The sequence below is a fragment of the Stegostoma tigrinum genome, chromosome 24 (assembly GCF_030684315.1).
Source record: "Stegostoma tigrinum isolate sSteTig4 chromosome 24, sSteTig4.hap1, whole genome shotgun sequence".
Classification (NCBI taxonomy): Eukaryota; Metazoa; Chordata; class Chondrichthyes; order Orectolobiformes; family Stegostomatidae; genus Stegostoma; species Stegostoma tigrinum.
This window is the reverse complement of record NC_081377.1, coordinates 26213422-26231247: the sequence shown is the minus strand read 5'-3', so window position 1 is coordinate 26231247 and position 17826 is coordinate 26213422. Positions and strand designations below refer to the sequence as shown.

The 17826-nt window shown below is 41.1% G+C and overlaps 1 protein-coding gene across 4 annotated transcripts in view; it reads left to right on the top strand.

Moving 5' to 3' along the window:
- col8a2 (collagen, type VIII, alpha 2) overlaps positions 1 to 17826 on the top strand; it is a 173217-nt gene that overhangs the window by 59641 nt on the left and 95750 nt on the right. For 2 of the 4 annotated variants that reach the window (XM_048558322.2, XM_048558320.2), the window contains exon 1: positions 16803 to 16994. The exons of the other annotated variants lie outside the window; for them this stretch is intronic. The gene's annotated coding sequence lies outside the window, so the exon portion shown is untranslated. Of the gene's footprint in view, positions 1 to 16802; positions 16995 to 17826 lie in introns of those variants that run through there. 4 annotated transcript variants of the gene reach the window in all.

The window sequence follows — 17826 nt, the reverse complement described above, 5'->3', positions numbered from 1 at the left end:
TGGGCCGTGATAATATTGAAGGCTTGTGCTCCAGAACTTGCCGTTCCCCTAACCAAGCTGTTCCTGTACAGTTACAACACTGGTATCTACCCAACAATGTGAAAAATTGCCTAAGTATGTCCATAAATGGAAGACAAATCCAAGCCGGCCAATTACTGCCTCATCAAACTACTGTCGGTCATCAGTAAAGTGATGGAGGGTGTCATCAACAGTGTTATCAAGCAGCATCTGCTCAGCGATAACCTGCTCAATGACACTCGGTTTGGGTTCTGCCAGGGTCACTCAGCTCCTGACCTCATTACAGCCTTGCTTCAAACATGGACAAAAGAGCTGAATTCCAGAGGTGAGGTATGAGTCACAGCCCCGGACATCAAGACCGCATTCAACCAAGTGTGGCATCAAGGAACCCTAGCAAAACTGGAATCATTATGTATCGGGGGCAAACACTCCAATGGTTAGAGTCATATCTGACACATAGGAAGATGGTCATGGTTGTTGGAGGTCAGTCACTTCAGCTCCTGGACATCTTTACAGAAGTTCCTCAGGATTGTATCGTTGGCCCAACTATCTTAAGTTGCTTCATCAATGACCTTCCCTCCATCAGAAGGGCAGAAGTGGGGATGCTCGCCGATGATTGCACAATGTTCAGCACCATTCTTGACTTCTCAGATACTGAAGCAGCCTGTGTCCAAATGCAACAAGATCTGGACAATATTCAGGCTTGGGCAGACAAGAGGCACGTAACATTTGCATTACATAAATGCCAGGCTATGACCATCACCAATAAAAGACAAGATGCTGCTTGGCCTGCTGTGTTCATCCAGCTCCAACACTTTCTTCTCTCTAACCACCATTGCTTGACATTTAATGGTGTTACCATCACTGAAGCCCTCAGTATCAACATCCTGGGAGTTATCATTGATCAGAAATTTAACTGGACTCATCACAGAAATGCAATGGTTACAAGAGCAGATTAGAGGCTGTGGCAAGTAACTCATCTCCTGACTCCTCAAAACCTGTCCACTAGCTACAAGGCACAAGTCAGGAGTGTGATGGAATACTCCCCACTTGCCTGGATGTGTGCAGCCCCAACAACATTGAAGTTGGACACCATCCAGGACAAATTTGCCCGCTGGATTGACACTACATCCACAAGTATCCACTCCCTCCACCACTGAAGCTCAGTAGCAGCAGTGTGTACCATCTACAAGATGCACTGCAGAAATTCTCTAAAGATCTTCAGATAGCACCTTCCAAACTGATGACCACTTTCATCTAGAAGGACAAGAGCAGTAGATATATAGGAACATCAGCACCTTCAGTGCCCGTCCAAGCCACTGACTATCCTCACTAGGAAATATATTGCTGTTCCTTGACTGTTGCCGGGTCCAAATCCGGAATTCCCTCCCTAACAGCTTTGTGGATCAACCCACAGCAGGTGGACTGCAGCGGTTCAAATAGGTAGCTCACCACCACCGTCTTAAGGGCAACTAGAGACAAGCAACAAGTGCTGGCCAACCAGCGACGCCCACATCCCACAAAATGAATAAATAAAATAAAAGCTGTCTGTCATTGTGTGACTGTACTAAAAGGCAAGGCAAGACAGAAGGATCGTGAGCCTATCATTTCTGAGTGAATGGCAAAGGGCAAAAATCAAAGTAAGGCAGACATGCGGTCAGCATCCAAGGGGGTGCAAAGTGAGTAAGCATGAAGAGAGCAAGGAAGAGACCTGAGGTGCACCCTGTTCTGCTGTATAAGATGCTGGTACCTGAGCGCAAAAGAGCCTGACAACAGCATTAACATGGGGCACTCCAAACAGTAGCATTGTATCCACAACTGTGTTCTAAGTGATTCAGAGATGTGCCATGATGATATGGTGAGGCTGGTACATTTCTAATGCCAACCTCTGTGGAGGTGATACGTAGGCAGTCACTGCCTGGGGAGCAGGCTTTAAGGTGTTGGTGATTGCTGGCTAAGGTGGAAGCCCAGAAGAGCAAGCAGTTAGCTGGGGCCAGCAGGTACCTGCTTTTACATTTTCATCAGGAATTATTGATGTATGGTTTCTTTCTGTCACATGTCAGAATAGCAAACTCTGTATACGTGAGGGGAGATTAGGTAGTAATGAGATGTCAATTCATGCAAGTAGGTCTCTTGATATTCCCTAACGTAACTTTCAGCTCACTGTTCAAACCTTGGATGGAAAAATCAGCATCTTTTCTCTCAACATTGATTTTCATCATTTTCTAATCTTACCATATTTTCCCAACTGACTCATCACTGTCCACATTGGTCTAGGTATGGGAAAATTCAACTCTGTTTATCTGTTCCTAAAATTTTTTCCAGCCTACGTACAAGTAGATAGGTGTGTGCATGTATGCACGTCTATATAAATATAACTATATATGCCCATATGCACACAGTATGATTAGGTTAGTGATCTTCATCTGGAAAAATAGGTGGAGATTGTAAAAGCTTCCAATCCAATGAACTTCCCAATAAAAAGTAATTCATCAATGTCAATTATTAAGGCGTTTTGTATTACCTTGTAAAAAGAAGATGCATAATTGTTTACATTTTTATTTAACAGTGTGAAATGTCCCAGGGTTTGGATAATTCCTGCACTTTCTGGTAGTAAACTGAGAAATGCCAAGTATGCCTCATATCTTAGATGATGTGTAAATGTTTTGCAGAGAATCTGTTAAAAAGCTTCTCTTGTCAAGAATGCTATAGCCATGCATGCAGACACATTGCAGACATATGAGTTTAGCACAGCAATGCTGGTTTCAATAGAACTGAAAACAAACTAACCCTCTTATACAGTCTGACATAGAACAGATAGCTATCACAAACTTTGTATGCTTGGATAGCTGAGAAACTTTCTGCAAACCAAATAAAACATTTTATGGGCTTCGATTTACATTTAACAATCAAGTGCGAGGTGAAGACTCTTTTACACTCAAGTAGGAACGTATTTTAATCAATTTTCCCAAAGAGCTTCAGCCAAATAAGCATGTTTATATATGTCTAACAAGAGTTTTTTTTAATGAATGAGTGACAATTCCTTCAAACATTATTGTCTTAGGATAAGCCCAACCTGCAACTTTAAGCAAGACAGTGACAGGGATAAATGTTCCCTTTGGAAATAATGCCATCATATAATAGATTGATGGGAATGTAGGAACAGGAATAAGTCATTCAGCACTTCATGACTGTCCTGCCATTCAGTTAGATCATGGCTAATCTGTATGTTGGCTCAATTTGCCTGTGGGTTCCTTAATCCATGCTTTAGAGTAATCTATCTAACACTGTGTTGAAATATTCAACTGACTCCCCCACCGAGTCTAAAAAATTTCTTGGACAAGAGATTTCTCGACTTCCAGCACCATATGTGTGAAGAAATTACTACTTGCATCCCAGAATATTCTATGTTTAATGTCAAGATCAATAATAATAATGGTCTGGGTTTTGCATTGAGCAATTAGTGATGACACTTACCACTAACCTCAAAGAAAGTATTATCTTGAGTCTGGCACCAGCTATAGGGGATTTCTGGCATGAATTTAAAATAATACCATCAACAATTGCTTACTATGCTCGCCACCAGCCCCATTAGGGAATCTGGGTTGAAGAGAACATTGCACCGGTCATGCAGATACAATGTAGATTTGTGGTCTGGAGATCACCCAGGAATCAGATTCCTGACCCTTAATTGAAAATCATATCCCAGAAGCTGCTGTTTCTTGGTTGTAATGATGAAGGAAATTGACAGTATTGCAATCAGTGCAACTACAAAACCCAGGTCTTTGGTTCACATATGTCACTACGGGTGGTGCGGTGGCTCAGTGGTTAGCACTGCAGCCTCACAGTGCCAGGGACCCGGGTTCAATTCCCGCCTCGGGCGACTGTCTGTGTGGAGTTTGCACATTCTCCCTCTGTCTGCGTGGGTTTCTTCCGGGTGCTCCAGTTTCCTCCCACAGTCCAAAGATGTGCAGGTTAGGTAAACTGGCCATGCTAAATTGCCTGTAGTGTTCAGGGGTGTGTGGGTTATAGGTTGATGGGTCTGGGTGGGATGCTTCAAGGGGTGGTGTGGACTTGTTGGGCCGAAGGCCCTGTTTCCACACTGTAGGGAATCTAATCTAGATTATTTTTGACCTAGGGACAGTGATTACTTGTCTTAACCATTGAGATCTGATCTGAATATTTCCTGTGGATATTTGCTGGGAAAGGTGTCAAGTTATACAAGGTGATTTCCCATTAACCTAATCATAATACTTGTTAAAATTGAATTGCTGTCTGAACCATGGTTTAAGGATTAAAACTTTATGTTTTGGCTCAGATGAAGAAACATAGAGGTTCAAAGCTAGTATCTATCTAGTACATTGGGCTGCTGTCAAAATGTTGATATTTTCAAATGCAATCCTGCGCAGTATAAACTCAGCTAGAATTTGAAATTCTAAATATGCCAAGTATATTCAACCTTGTGTAAAACATTTATGGGATAGCAAGTGTATTAAACTGTTTGGAAATAGTTCTGGGATCTAATTAGGTGAGCAATGCTGTGCATCTGTTATGGGACAATATTTATTTAAGACACTGTGATAAGAATTTACCAGGTTATCAGATCAATGTAGACTGTTTTAAGTTTTATCCTTTCAGCAGGACAAATTACACACTTGTTATAATCTAGTCATAAAGCACAAGTGTTTATTTTATATAATAATTGTAAATTATATGATGATTTATATGTTGAAATGCTTTAAACCACTTTATTAATGAATTGCTTTATGAAGTTCAATGACTTGTGTAGGTTGTTGCTATGAAGTATTGTTGAACTAGCTATGCATTTTAATAGCAATTTCTGCCCATGACAAAAACATTTTTTTAATAATTCCCTCATTGACATTGCAAGTCAACCTATCTGAAATGGAAGCATATTTCTAAACAATTGTGTGTCAGAAATTTGCTTCAGGAGCTGGTGCAAAACCCAGCACCTATCCTGAACCCACACCCAAGTAATTTCTCCCAGTAAAAACAACACTTTGATCATCACTAGGCAAAAAAAAGTTATTTCTTGGAAAGTTCAGCCTCGAAGGGCTTTTGAGAGCTTATCATCTCTGTGCCAGATTTCAGCTCCGGTATCTGACCTATCCATCTTCAACAATAAAATAATCAATAAGATGTATTTGCAGTGGCTGACTCAATTCTGAAAGTTACAGTCAGACTTATTGCTCCTGTACAGATAATACTGCAACACTATCATGCTGACTGATTTTAGTTGCAAATCTGTACAATGGCATGAAGTTATAGGACTTGTCAGCAAACAAACAAGAAAACAGCTGATACCTACAGGAGTTTGAATTTTTCAAATAGTGTGATAAGTCACAATTATTGCCAAACAACATCTTCAGCCTGGAAAGTTTGATTATATTAATATGGAGCCTCATTCCTTCAGAATTTCATTAGCATTTCATATATTTCAACATTATGTTTCTTTTATCTCCATCTGTTAATCCCATCCCACCCTGTCTTTATTTCACTTTCTGAACATGATTTTACATTGAATTAAATCTAATTTCTACCTCTTGGTTTATGTCACACTCAGCACATTGAGGTTTCTTTTGTTTGGTTGGTTGAATTCTTGCTTGTCCTACTCACACACGCTCAGACCTCCAGTAGAAGGTGGTGCAATGGAAATGTTCCCGAAATACTGCTAGTTGTTGTCAAGCCCCATGACAAGTCTGTTGCCATAATACCACTTTGTACAGTATGTTGTAGGTGTCAGAAATATGGTTTGGTCAGCAGACTGTAGAATGTGGTTCTATTTCATTAAGCTTTGTGGATAAATATTAACCAGTTTGTGAACTTCTGTGGCCGACTGTTGGGCCAATGGCCCGGAAAATGTTCAAGACAGAAACTAACTAAATATCAGCAAAAAAAACTGTGGTTTAGAGAAACCAGACAAATAAAATGCATGTGGTCAAATAGTCACCACAGTATTATTTCAAAGCCAAAACTGGAATTTTTAGCAAATTACATAAATTAAAATCTTGAAACGATTACTAACCTTAATGGATTTTTCATGAGTGTTAGAAAATTAACAAACTAAATGCTGTATAATTGTAAATATTATTTGTTATTTTTTGGTTGAAGGCAATCACCTTAAATGCTGGAACTGAAATAACCAATTTGGCACAGAGTTTATGAGCTGGGAAGCTCTCAAAAGCTTTGGAGTTTTAACTTTCTAAGATGTGATTTACATCTTTGTGTCTTGTGATTTGGACACCAAGGCCGTCTCCTTTATGCGAGACACAACTTGGCCAGCCTTGTGGGACAAGCAGCAATCCTGGTCTGGCAAATACTTAGCTCTGGGAAAATTAATTGAAAGCGGTAGTTGGATTTGTGGCCAGGCTTAGCAGGAAGCAGCACGTGGCTGGCAAGAGATTGCGGCCGGAAACCAAGCCGGCTGAACCTGAGACGAAAGAAAGTTGTGAGGGTTTTGGAGTTAGGGTAAGACTGGGGATGGTAGATTGATCAGGAGGCAAAAATTAAAAAAAAGGGTAGAAAAGACCTAAGGTTTCCTTTTGCAGCCTGCATGGTCCTGGCTGTCGAAGAGACCTGAAAACAAATTAAAGTTTAAGCTTACCCAAGACTCCTTTCAGCCTCAATCTACCTCATGGTTGGTTAGCTCAGTTGGCCAGATAGCTGTTTAGTGGTGCAGAGGCCAACAGCGTGGGTTCAATTCCTGCACTGGCTGAGATTACCATGAAGAACCATGCTTCTCAACCTCTCCTGTTACCTGAGACATGGTGACCCTCAGGTAAAACCGCCATGAGCCATCTCTCTCTTTAATAGTAGAGCAGCCCTGGTAATCAATGGTGACTTTACCTTTACCTCATGGTTTGGTACGGTCGAGAGGTCACCATTGCTCAAAACTCTAGCTTCAAGTTAATTTTTCCCATTGGAGCATGAATACATGACTGTAGCCTGCTCAGTAAATTTCAGGACGGATGAGCTTTAGGTTTCATGTATGACTTTACTGCCTGCAAAATCAGACAGATAGGATCAGAAAGCCAGGGATGAACCTTATGCTTCAGTCGAATTGTGTGGTCTTCTCTCAATTGTATTTTTTAAAAAATCTTGCTGCTTATATGTAATCCTACCAGGAGGCCTGTTGTCCTGTTATGTCAATCTCATTTGTCTTGCACCATCCTCACTCATCTGCAGTAGCTCATTTTCTACTGCTTTGTGAAATTTGTCATCAACTACATCGAAATAGATTCCACTTTCTGCTTCCTCCACTTCACCCGAGAAAAGAGATCACTGTAGCTTTTAAATTTTGACACTTTTCTGGGTGTCGCTTTATAGGAGTTCTTTGTAATCTGGCAATTTTAAGCACCTCTTCATCAGTCTTGCAGTCTGCATATGAATGTTTTTGCATCTGTTTCGTCTACATTTCAAAGACCTCTATTTTCTTCCATACTTATTGATAGCTTTCTGAGGCACACATGGAAGTGAATAGAAGGTCACATCTTACATCATTTTTTCCTTGCTATCACCTTGACTTTTCTGCTGTTTGCACACATTTCATCTTCACAAAATCATATTGAATCCACATCATTCAAAACTATTAGAAGAACAGAAGTAACAGTTCTTGGAGTTGGCCATCCAACAAAAGGAAGTAATACAAAACAGCCGTTTTAACAACTCACTTCCTTTAGTTCGAAACAGCAAGTTATTGAGTGGCTATCTGAAAAAATTTCTGTAACATAATTCTTCCATGCAGAGCTCACAGTACAAATTGACTGCAAGTTTTTAAAAACTAAAACTTTCAGAAAACGGAACAGGGCTCAACATTAGATTCAGACATTAATCATGTGGGTGTTAGACTGATTGATTCCTTATGGATAAGTTAAAGATGCTTAAAGATGAAAATAATATTCCACAGCACATTTTTAAAGTATTATTGGAATTGTCAGATAAAGGGTGAAGAAATGTATGGACAGTCATTTAAAATAAGCTTTTCTTAACTGGTCAGTTTTAAAGAAACAACGTGAACCTCAGTTTGTTATATTTCACAGGCTAAGAAAGATTACTTTTATGCAGATTACATATTGTGACCAAAATTACTTTCAGCCATTAGAAACCCAATAGGTTCTTTTCAAATGCACATGGATTTTAAGTTAAGTTCATTAACTTGTGTTGCTTTATCATTAAACTGGCAAGGCATAATGTTTCAAAACATTTGTTGAGCATAATCGCTTTTGGCAGAAGTTTTATCATTCTGACACTATGACCAGAAATTGACATCGCCTTCCTTATAACCTGATCACAGAAATTTGATGGTTCCATGCAGAGCTACTGGGAATATTCAAGCATGAATCTGTTATGACCATTTAAAAGGAACAAGAGCAAGCAAATCAAAATAGGTCCCACCAAATTTCGTAAATTTATTTTGAAAATCTCACCATCTAAATCGGTAACTTGACGCAATGGAAATGCAGGAACTTAGCTGCCCAACAAACTCCAGGTTGTGAAAGGAGAATCAGAGTCTGCATTGATATTTATAAAGACAAGATTTTTAGGTAACATGGTAGCTCAGAATGAAGCTGAAAAAAGGCTGAAACATTTTTGAGGTTTAATGCTACATAGGCCCATCCAAAATGACAAACAACAAAACAGAAAACCATGTGGTTCATCTGTTCAAACACGAGAATAAATTTCAAATATGATAGAGTTGTGTCCAACAGCACCTTGAATCCTCTGGCTACCTCCATTACCACAAAACAAGAGAATATTCAAAGAATGGACAGAGGCCTGACCTTTCAGAAAACAACACTCTTGAGCTTTTCACCTGAAAAGGAAGCAGAAATAATTTTCCAGATACATTATGCAAGAATTTTTAAGGAGTAGAAAATGTTAACTTCGAAGGTTATTTAAAATCAAATCGAGAGTACAAGAAGAGGGCACAGGTTCAAATACTAGAGGATAATTTTAAGAATGATATCAAAAAATTTGCAGAGAATTCCCCGACCAGCTTGAAGACCTTATCAAATTCAGTGGATGGCAGGTACGCTACCCAACTCCTTGCCCCAGACCAGTCAATGCTTTTATTTAAAGAGCAGCTGTAGGCATAAGGTGCCCATTAATGGCCAATTAAGAGCTTCCCCCTGCTCTGACCAGCACCTTACTTGCTGCAGGGAGTGGCCTATGTGGGAAGCCATGCTTCCTGGACGGGATGGGAGGTTGAAATGGGTTTGAGATGTGCTTTAGCTGTGAAAATGGGTGTCGGGAAAAGAGAGGATTTCTTTTAAGGGCCTCCTGGGTCTCACTCTTCCTGTTAATACTCCTCACTGACACATTGAATCCAGTCCCCAATCCTCATACCACTCACTGTGATCCAAACCCTGGGCTGTAAGGACAGTGACAGAAATCGCAGGTCCCAATGTAGTTCCTGTCCCAGCCACAGGTCTCCACTCCCAACCCCCTCCAAAAGCCCAAGAGGCGAGTCATTCAGCCTTGATGTCCCCCTGGCCTGGGCCATGCTGGGCTGCGTTGTGTGCTGGCATTGCCTGGAGTCTGAGCTATGGCATCTATACCCATCTGGCACTTCTGAGACCGCAGAGCCAGCGGTCATCCGAATGGCCTGAGATAGGAATACAAGTATTGTCTTAAAACAATGAATGCTGCTGCCAGTGTTAAATTGATGAAACACAGCCATCAGGACTGAGGGTGGTCTTCCCCCACCTGACCTTTTAGCTGCGGTGCTCACAGCCCACAGCATTTTATCAAACTCAGCTCTGTGGTCCTACAGATTTCCGGTTAGATAAGTGTAGGCAATAACCTGATACTTCTTCAATAAACTATTGGATATTCCAATGGCTGCACATTAGGCAGTCTGTAGATTGATGAAATAAAATGAAATGAAGCTATTTATAATTATCAATGCTTTGTTACTTGTGAAAAGGCTATTAACACCCGCAGAACCATTATTTTAATTATTACCATAACAAGGAAATAAAAGAGAGAACTAAGAGGATATACTGCGTAACAGTTTTCTGAGAGTTTTGCAAATGGTCTGGCAGATTTCAGTATGGTTTCTCTTGTACACCATCCATGAGGAAGTGCCGTATTGTGTCAAATGTTAATGATGAATCTTAATTCCCAAAGTAGGTCGTTGTGGCTAAATGAGATACTAAAATTTGAAAGCTCTCAAATCTGTATTGAACCCACTTCCATCTAGGTTTAATGGAGTAGGGTCAGGGCTGGGCAGCCAAATCCCATCTGGGAGGACAATTTGATTAATTAAGCATCTTAATGAAGCTGGAAGCCTCAGATTTAACTCTCTTAGATTTCTAAGCCCTCAGAAAGCCTGGCAGCTGAAAGAAGGCAGGAAGAGTCATTGAATCCCTACAGTGTGGAAACAGGCCCTTTGGCCCAACAAATCCATATTGAGCCTCAGAGCATCCCATCTGGACCCATCCATAATCCACCTAATCTACACATCCCCGAACACTACAGGCAATTTAGCATGGCCAGTCCACCTAACCTGCACATCAGTGGGAGGAAACTGTAGCACCCAGAGGAAAAACTACACACACATGGGGAAAATGCACAAAGTCCACACAGACAGTTGCCCAAGGGTGGAGCTGAACCTAGGCCCCTGGCTCTGGAAGGCAGCAGTGCTAACCACTGAGCCACCATGCCGCCCATAAGAGCTAGAGAGAGACAAGCAACTGCCTCATTTCCACTTCCACACCCCACCGAGACCAAAGGATCAGATCCATCTTGGGATTTGGCCACCAACAGAAACACATGTCACAATCACCCCCTTGGGGACTGGACCTCTGCCCTGAAGCCATTGTTTGTTCTACAGTGCTCCTACCCAACTGGAATCCAAGCCTGTCAACTAGGCAGACTTCTAGATAGGGAGCTTGAAAAATCAAAATAGTGGAATGCAGATTCAGTAGCGTGATGGGAAACCAAATACCTTCATTTTCCATCAGATTTCACTCCCCCACAACCTCGTCACTGTCTACACTGACCCATTCCCAATTGCCCAATATTTCTACAGCATATCGACAATTTCAGATGTAAGGACTGAATTTGCAGGTCACTCCCCACTCTGAGAAATGGGGGTAGGGGGAAGGGGGTCTGTAAGAAAGGTGGTGATGCCACAGAAATACCATCACTGGTCAGTGCCCTAATTTCAACACACTGTTCTTGACGCAGGCCATTATGCCTATCCACAACAAAACTCCATAATAGACTTGACAAAGTATCTTTCAGATGCCAGCTGGGAATTTCCAACCTGCCTCTTTGTCCCTGATATGGCAGGGCCAGAATAGTTGCCTGGAGGTGGACATCAGCACTAGATCTATTTGCCTCTCTTTGCCTGGATTGTGTACAACCAAATCTCACCCTGTAGGAGACGGGACCCCACCAGTGGCTTGAAAGCTTTTTTCCTTTTTTTAAATTAAAGTTTTTAAAAAGAAACATGCTGAAGATTCTTGTTGAAGAGCACTCCCAGTTTTGAGCCTCTTACTGGAGGTTGGTGATCCTCTGAACTCAGAGGTTTCTGTTTGGCTCAGAGCCATAGAATTCCTGCATTCAGCACATTGAGTCCACGCTGACTCTCCAAACATTATCTGACCCAGACATACCCCCTCCCTGTAACCCTGCACTTCCAATGGCTAATCCGCCTAGCTTCCATATCTCTGGACATTATGGACAATTTAGCCTGACCAATCTGCCTAACCTGCACATCTTTGGACTGTGGGTGGAAACTGGAGAACCCAGAGGAAAAATCACACAGACACAGGAAGCACGCGCAAACTCCACATAGACAATTGCTCAAGGGTGGAATTGAACCCGAGCCCTTGTCACTGTGAGGTAGCAGTGCTAACCACTGAGCCTCCATGCCACCTCTGCAACTTACAGAGCTCATTTGTCACTGTAAATGAAACAGGACATCTGTTTCCTTGCCAATAAGGAGCCTATACACCCATGCAGAAATCTTAACTTTTATCAGTTTTCCATCCGAAATAGGTTCTTGACCTAAAAACAAATCCAGCTCCTGTTCCCCCTCTTTGGTTGAAATTTCAGCTGACAGTTACTTAACCCTAGTGCTGGGCGGATGTAGAGATGGGAGTGACTGCAATAGTGAACCATCACACATTAACTACACCTTGCCCCAAATTATGACACACAAGTATGTGACAAGTTAGTGAGTGAGTCTAAGACTCAACATTGGATTAGCAATGATTAGCTCAGAAGCATTGTTAATTGGAACAATACTTTGGCCGAACACACTAAAGAACAAGCTAATTCCAGACCTTTCAAACGTACACATTTTGCATCAAAAATATTCAAAAGTGTTTCCGAGCACGCAGCAGGTCTAAAATAGCGTCTCGTGTGCATTTCCTTGTCTTGGTCGCATTGATTAAAGAGGCTTGAATTTCAACATCAGCATTTGTTTTAGAGATCTGCCTAGTGTGGAACTGTGTATTGTACCATTTTCTACACTGGGTGAGGTAAGTTGATTCAACGGCATGAAGCACTGCAGTTATGAACGGAACAAAGTAATGGCACTTATCATTAAAGAAATTACAAATAAGCAGTTTTGATGCTAGAAGTACAAACTTGTTGAAAGAAATTCAAAGCTCCTCAATAACATATAGTCTAGCATGTTTTATCCTTCAGAGCTGCGTATTCTGAATTTACGACGTAACTTTTAAAATTGGTCTAATTCATACCGTCAAGCAGACTGGCCAAATATTTTAAGAATTTGTTTTATCACATTAAAGGCATTATGCATAGGCAAACTGTTAGTATTATGCAAATACAAGCTACACTTTTTCTGTATGATCGCTTGACACATCTTAACAATTTATTATAAACCTTGCTCTACAACATATGTGCTCAGTCAGCTAATGGAGAGATTGAAATAAATAATGTGAAAGACATTGGTATCTGTTCTACATCACAAAAGGCTGCTGTTGTTATGTTCCTGATTTATTCCATCATATTTTTAGATATAAGGCAATATAAAACAACACTCATTCAAGTGAAACACTCCGGTCACTTGCAAGTTTAACTGATACTACATACCTGAGAAGATACCAATGGCATAGCGAGTTTTGAGAAGATTTGTTGCTCAGGTTGAAGTTCTGGATGTGAGTTTGCTCGCTGAGCTGGAACGTTAGTTTTCAGACGTTTCGTCACCATTCTAGGTAACATCATCAGTGAGCCTCCGACGAAGCGCTGGTGTTATGTCCCGCTTTCTATTTATCTGGTTAGGACAAACTGGCAGGAAGCTAGCCACCAGGATACATGAACATCAACTAGCCACAAAACGACATGACCCACTATCACTTGTATCCTTACATACAGATAAGGAAGGACGCCACTTTCATTGGGGCAACACATCCATCCTAGGACAAGCCAAACAGAGACATGCACGAGAATTCCTAGAAGCATGGCATTCCAACCGGAATTCCATCAACAAACACATTGATTTGGAGCCAATCTACCATCCTCTGAGAAAAAGAACAGGAAATGACATCACCAACCCAAGGAAACCTAAACAGATAAATAGAAAGCGGGACATAACACCAGCGCTTCGTCGGAGGCTCACTGATGATGTTACCTAGAATGGTGACGAAACGTCTGAAAACTAACCTGCCAGCTCAGCGAGCAAACTCACATCCATACCTATGGCATACCTGAGTTCTTTGTAAAATATTAAACCACACATTCATTTCAACAAGGTAAAAATGATCAAAAGAGTGAAAGTGGAAATTCCATGCAAATTTTTTAGATCTGTTTTTGAGTATTCCTGAAAAGAAACATTTCTTGAAGCTTTTTTGCTTTGCACTTTTCAGAACAATTCACAAAGAGACTAATTTAAAGAGAAAATCAAAACTGTATGAGAGGAGAGTACTGATTGGTTGCCAAGTAGATTCTGAGAATACTGCTTAATGATGAATGACTGTTAAGCACCAATCTTTTGTTTAACTTTTAGATGAGGCAAGTTGACTCTGATTGGTCAATATATCACCCTAAGAAATGAACCAGTAAATGGCTGTTATTTATTTTGTGGAATTGAAACAAATGCAGTAAGTTAACGTAGAGTCGTAGAGATATGAAGCATGGAAACAGATCCTTTGGTCCAACTGACCCAGGCTGACCAGGTACCATATATTAATCTAGTTCCATTTGCCAGCATTTGGCCCATATCCCTCTAAATACTTCTTATTCATACACCCATCCAAATGCCTTTTAAATGTTATAATTGTATCAGCCTCTACCACTTCTTCTGGTAGCTCGTTCCATACAGATACCAGTCTCGGCGTGGAAAACGTTGCCTGTTAGGTCCCTTTTAAATCTTTCCCTTCTCGCCTTAAACCTGTGCGCTCTAGTTTAGGACTCCCCTACCCCGTAGAAAAGACCTTGGTTATTCACCCTATCCGTGCCCCTCATGATTTTATGAACCTCTATAAGATCATCCCTCAGCCTCCAGTGCTCCAGGGAAAATAGTCGCAGCCTATTCAGCCTCACCCTATAGCTCAAGCCCTCCATGCCTGCCAACATCCTTATAAATCTTTTCCGAACCCTCTCAAATTTAACAACATCTTTCTAATAGCAGGGAGACCAAAACTGAATACAGTATTCCAGTAGTGGCCTAACCAATGTCCTGTGCAGCTGCAATATGACCTCCCAACTCCTATAGTCAATGCACTGACCAATGAAGGCAAGCGTACCAAACACCTTTTACATGACTCTGTCTACCTACGACTCCACTTTCAAGGAAGTATAAACCTGTACCACAAGGTCTTTTTGTTCAGCAACACTCCCCTGGATCTCACCATTAAGTGCATAAATCCTGCCCTGATTTGCCCTGATAAAATGTGGCCACCTCACACTTTTCTAGATTGAAATCCATCTGCCATTCCTTGGCCCAATGAACAATGTGGTCAAGGTCCCATTGTAGTCATAGGTAACTTTCTTCGCTGTCCACTATACCTCCAGTTTTGGTGTCATCTGTAAATATATTTATTTTTCCATCTGAAAAGATCAGGGCAATGTGTGTTCATATATGTAACTTTCATACAAGCAAGTTGTATTGATTCGCAGCAATACTCAAGATCTGTACTACTAACTGACTATAGAATATATTGTTCCATAATAAGGGCACCAATAAAATTCCCAAAATGAGTCATTGATCATATATAAAGGTATAGATTAAAATAGTTCCTCATTCCAGAAATATATGATGGTCCTCAGAAAGCACTTGCCAATTTTTCTGGATTTGTGTATTTTCAGAGCCGATGAGCTAGGTTTCTTCAGTAGTGCATATCGTCTTGAATTCTAGTATAGATAGTTTTAATCAACTTGTACAGATGTGTAATACCTCTGGGACGGGTGTGACTTGAAACTGGGCCTCTTAGCTCAGAAGTAAGGACATTACCACCGTGTCACAAGGACTTCTACCAGGTAATGTGTATAGTGATAATGGGGATGAAGTGTGAATGAAAATTAAACACAGCAGTCTTTAAGTTCTCCGCTCAGTTCGCAAAAAACAACTGCACCTCCCAGTCGCAAACCATTTCCACTCCCCCTCCCATTCTCTTGATGACATGTCCATCATGGGCCTCCTGCACTGCCACAATGATGCCACCCGAAGGTTGCAGGAACGGCAACTCATATTCCGCCTGGGAACCCTGCAGCCTAATGGTATCAATGTGGACTTCACCAGTTTCAAAATCTCCCCTTCCCCTACTGCATCCCTCAACCAGCCCAGTTCGTCCCCTCCCCCCACTGCACCACACAACCAGCCCAGCTCTTCCCCCCCACCCACTGCATCCCAAAACCAGTCCAACCTGTCTCTGCCTCCCTAACCGGTTCTTCCTCTCACCCATCCCTTCCTCCCACCCCAAGCCGCACCCCCCGCTACCTACTAACCTCATCCCACCTCCTTGACCTGTCCGTCTTCCCTGGACTGACCTATCCCCTCCCTACCTCCCCACCTACACTCTCTCCACCTATCTTCTTTACTCTCCATCTTCGGTCCGCCTCCCCCCCTCTCCCTATTTATTCCAGTTCCCTCCCCCCATCCCCCTCTCTGATGAAGGGTCTAGGCCCGAAACGTCAGCTTTTGTGCTCCTGAGATGCTGCTTGGCCTGCTGTGTTCATCCAGCCTCACATTTTATTATCTTGGAATCTCCAGCATCTGCAGTTCCCATTATCTCTCAGTCTTTAAGTTCTGTTGAGTTCCTCCATAAGTCTGACAGAAATTACGAGAGAAACATCATACAAGATTAATCAGGCATAGCATACTGTTTAATTTTCATTAGTTCCTAAGATTCCATTGGGTGAAAACAGTAGTATTTAGTGCTACCCTCATTTTTGTGAAATACTAGAAGTGGCAAAATGTTGCTTTGTTAAACACTGTGCTGTATTCTTCTGTACAGATCTGAATAGAGGATAGACACAGGGCAAATTGAAAAAGAGGCAAGATGCTTTTGTTGATGGCTGGAATTACAAAGGCCCAATGAATGAATACTATTAGCTCACAACACATAGCTTTCATTCTTTTTCCCCAACTTAATACCTGTATGAAAAGAGTACGGAGATGTTTTACTTTTTGTAGGTTGAAGTTAATGAGGTGAATGGATACCATGGGGACGAGTGTGATCGTCACTCTGAAATAAATCTCATTTCAATTCCATGTCTTTTGTTGCTTTAGCACAAGGTCAAATCCATAATTCATTTGACAGTCAACCGCTTTGCACTTCATAATTCACTTTCACGTTGCTTCCATTTGTACCATATAAGTGAAATCTGAGCATTTAAAATGACAAATTTACTGCAATGTATGTGATAGAAAGAACACATGACAAACATAAGTGAAGCATTTCACATATAACTGCTGGTAAGTACGTGGATTGACTCACTTTTCAACTTTAAGACAAGAGGGAATCATTTCCACTTGAGAGGTGAGACAAATGCTTCTTTGAATATTTTCTCTTACTTTTGTGTTTAACTGTTTAGCACAGTCACTGTGGGTCCGTGCGTTTATCATCCTTTGTCATTTAATTACATGTAAATTTTTGACTGTTGGAAGTCATTGTTAACTCCCACAACATTTTGCTCCTAACTGTTTGTTATTCTTATCACTTTTTATGTTCTCACTTACATTATAGGTCACAATTATTTCCAGTATTTTTGCTTTTAAGTCCTTTCTAATGTCTTGTTTATCCTTAACATTATGTCATTGTGGTTAAGAGGCACAATTGACAGCTTTCATTTACATAGCATCTTTTAATATATCAATCTTTCTAAGATGCCTTTAGGCTGAATATTTATGAAGGGGATTAACTGAGTTATTCTACCAATTTGACAGTCTTTTGCTCCATTCTGCTGTCAAGCATGAATCTATTAAGCTCCATTGGTAGCCTTCCCTTTGTTGGATGGAGCTCACAAGACCAGCATTGAAATTGCTGCAATGACTCTTTCCCATTTTAGCTGGGACTGGCTGCTTGAGATCAATGTTTTGCTGTGTCTGGGTTCAGCAACAATGGAGTTAACCAAAGTGTCCCCAAATGTTGATACAAATTTGGCGAACCTAAGCAGGCCTGCACTTTAAGCCCTCCAACAATACATTAGCCTATTCCTTCAGCTTTGCTATGCAAGGTTATTAACTGGGAATGATCATGTCCATTGTAACTGTAACATTGATGGAATTTGAAGGGTGGAGAAAAAGGAGGAGATTTTTGTATGTAGGATAGTTGTGTATTCCATTGAATTATGACTCCTGAGTTTTCAGCT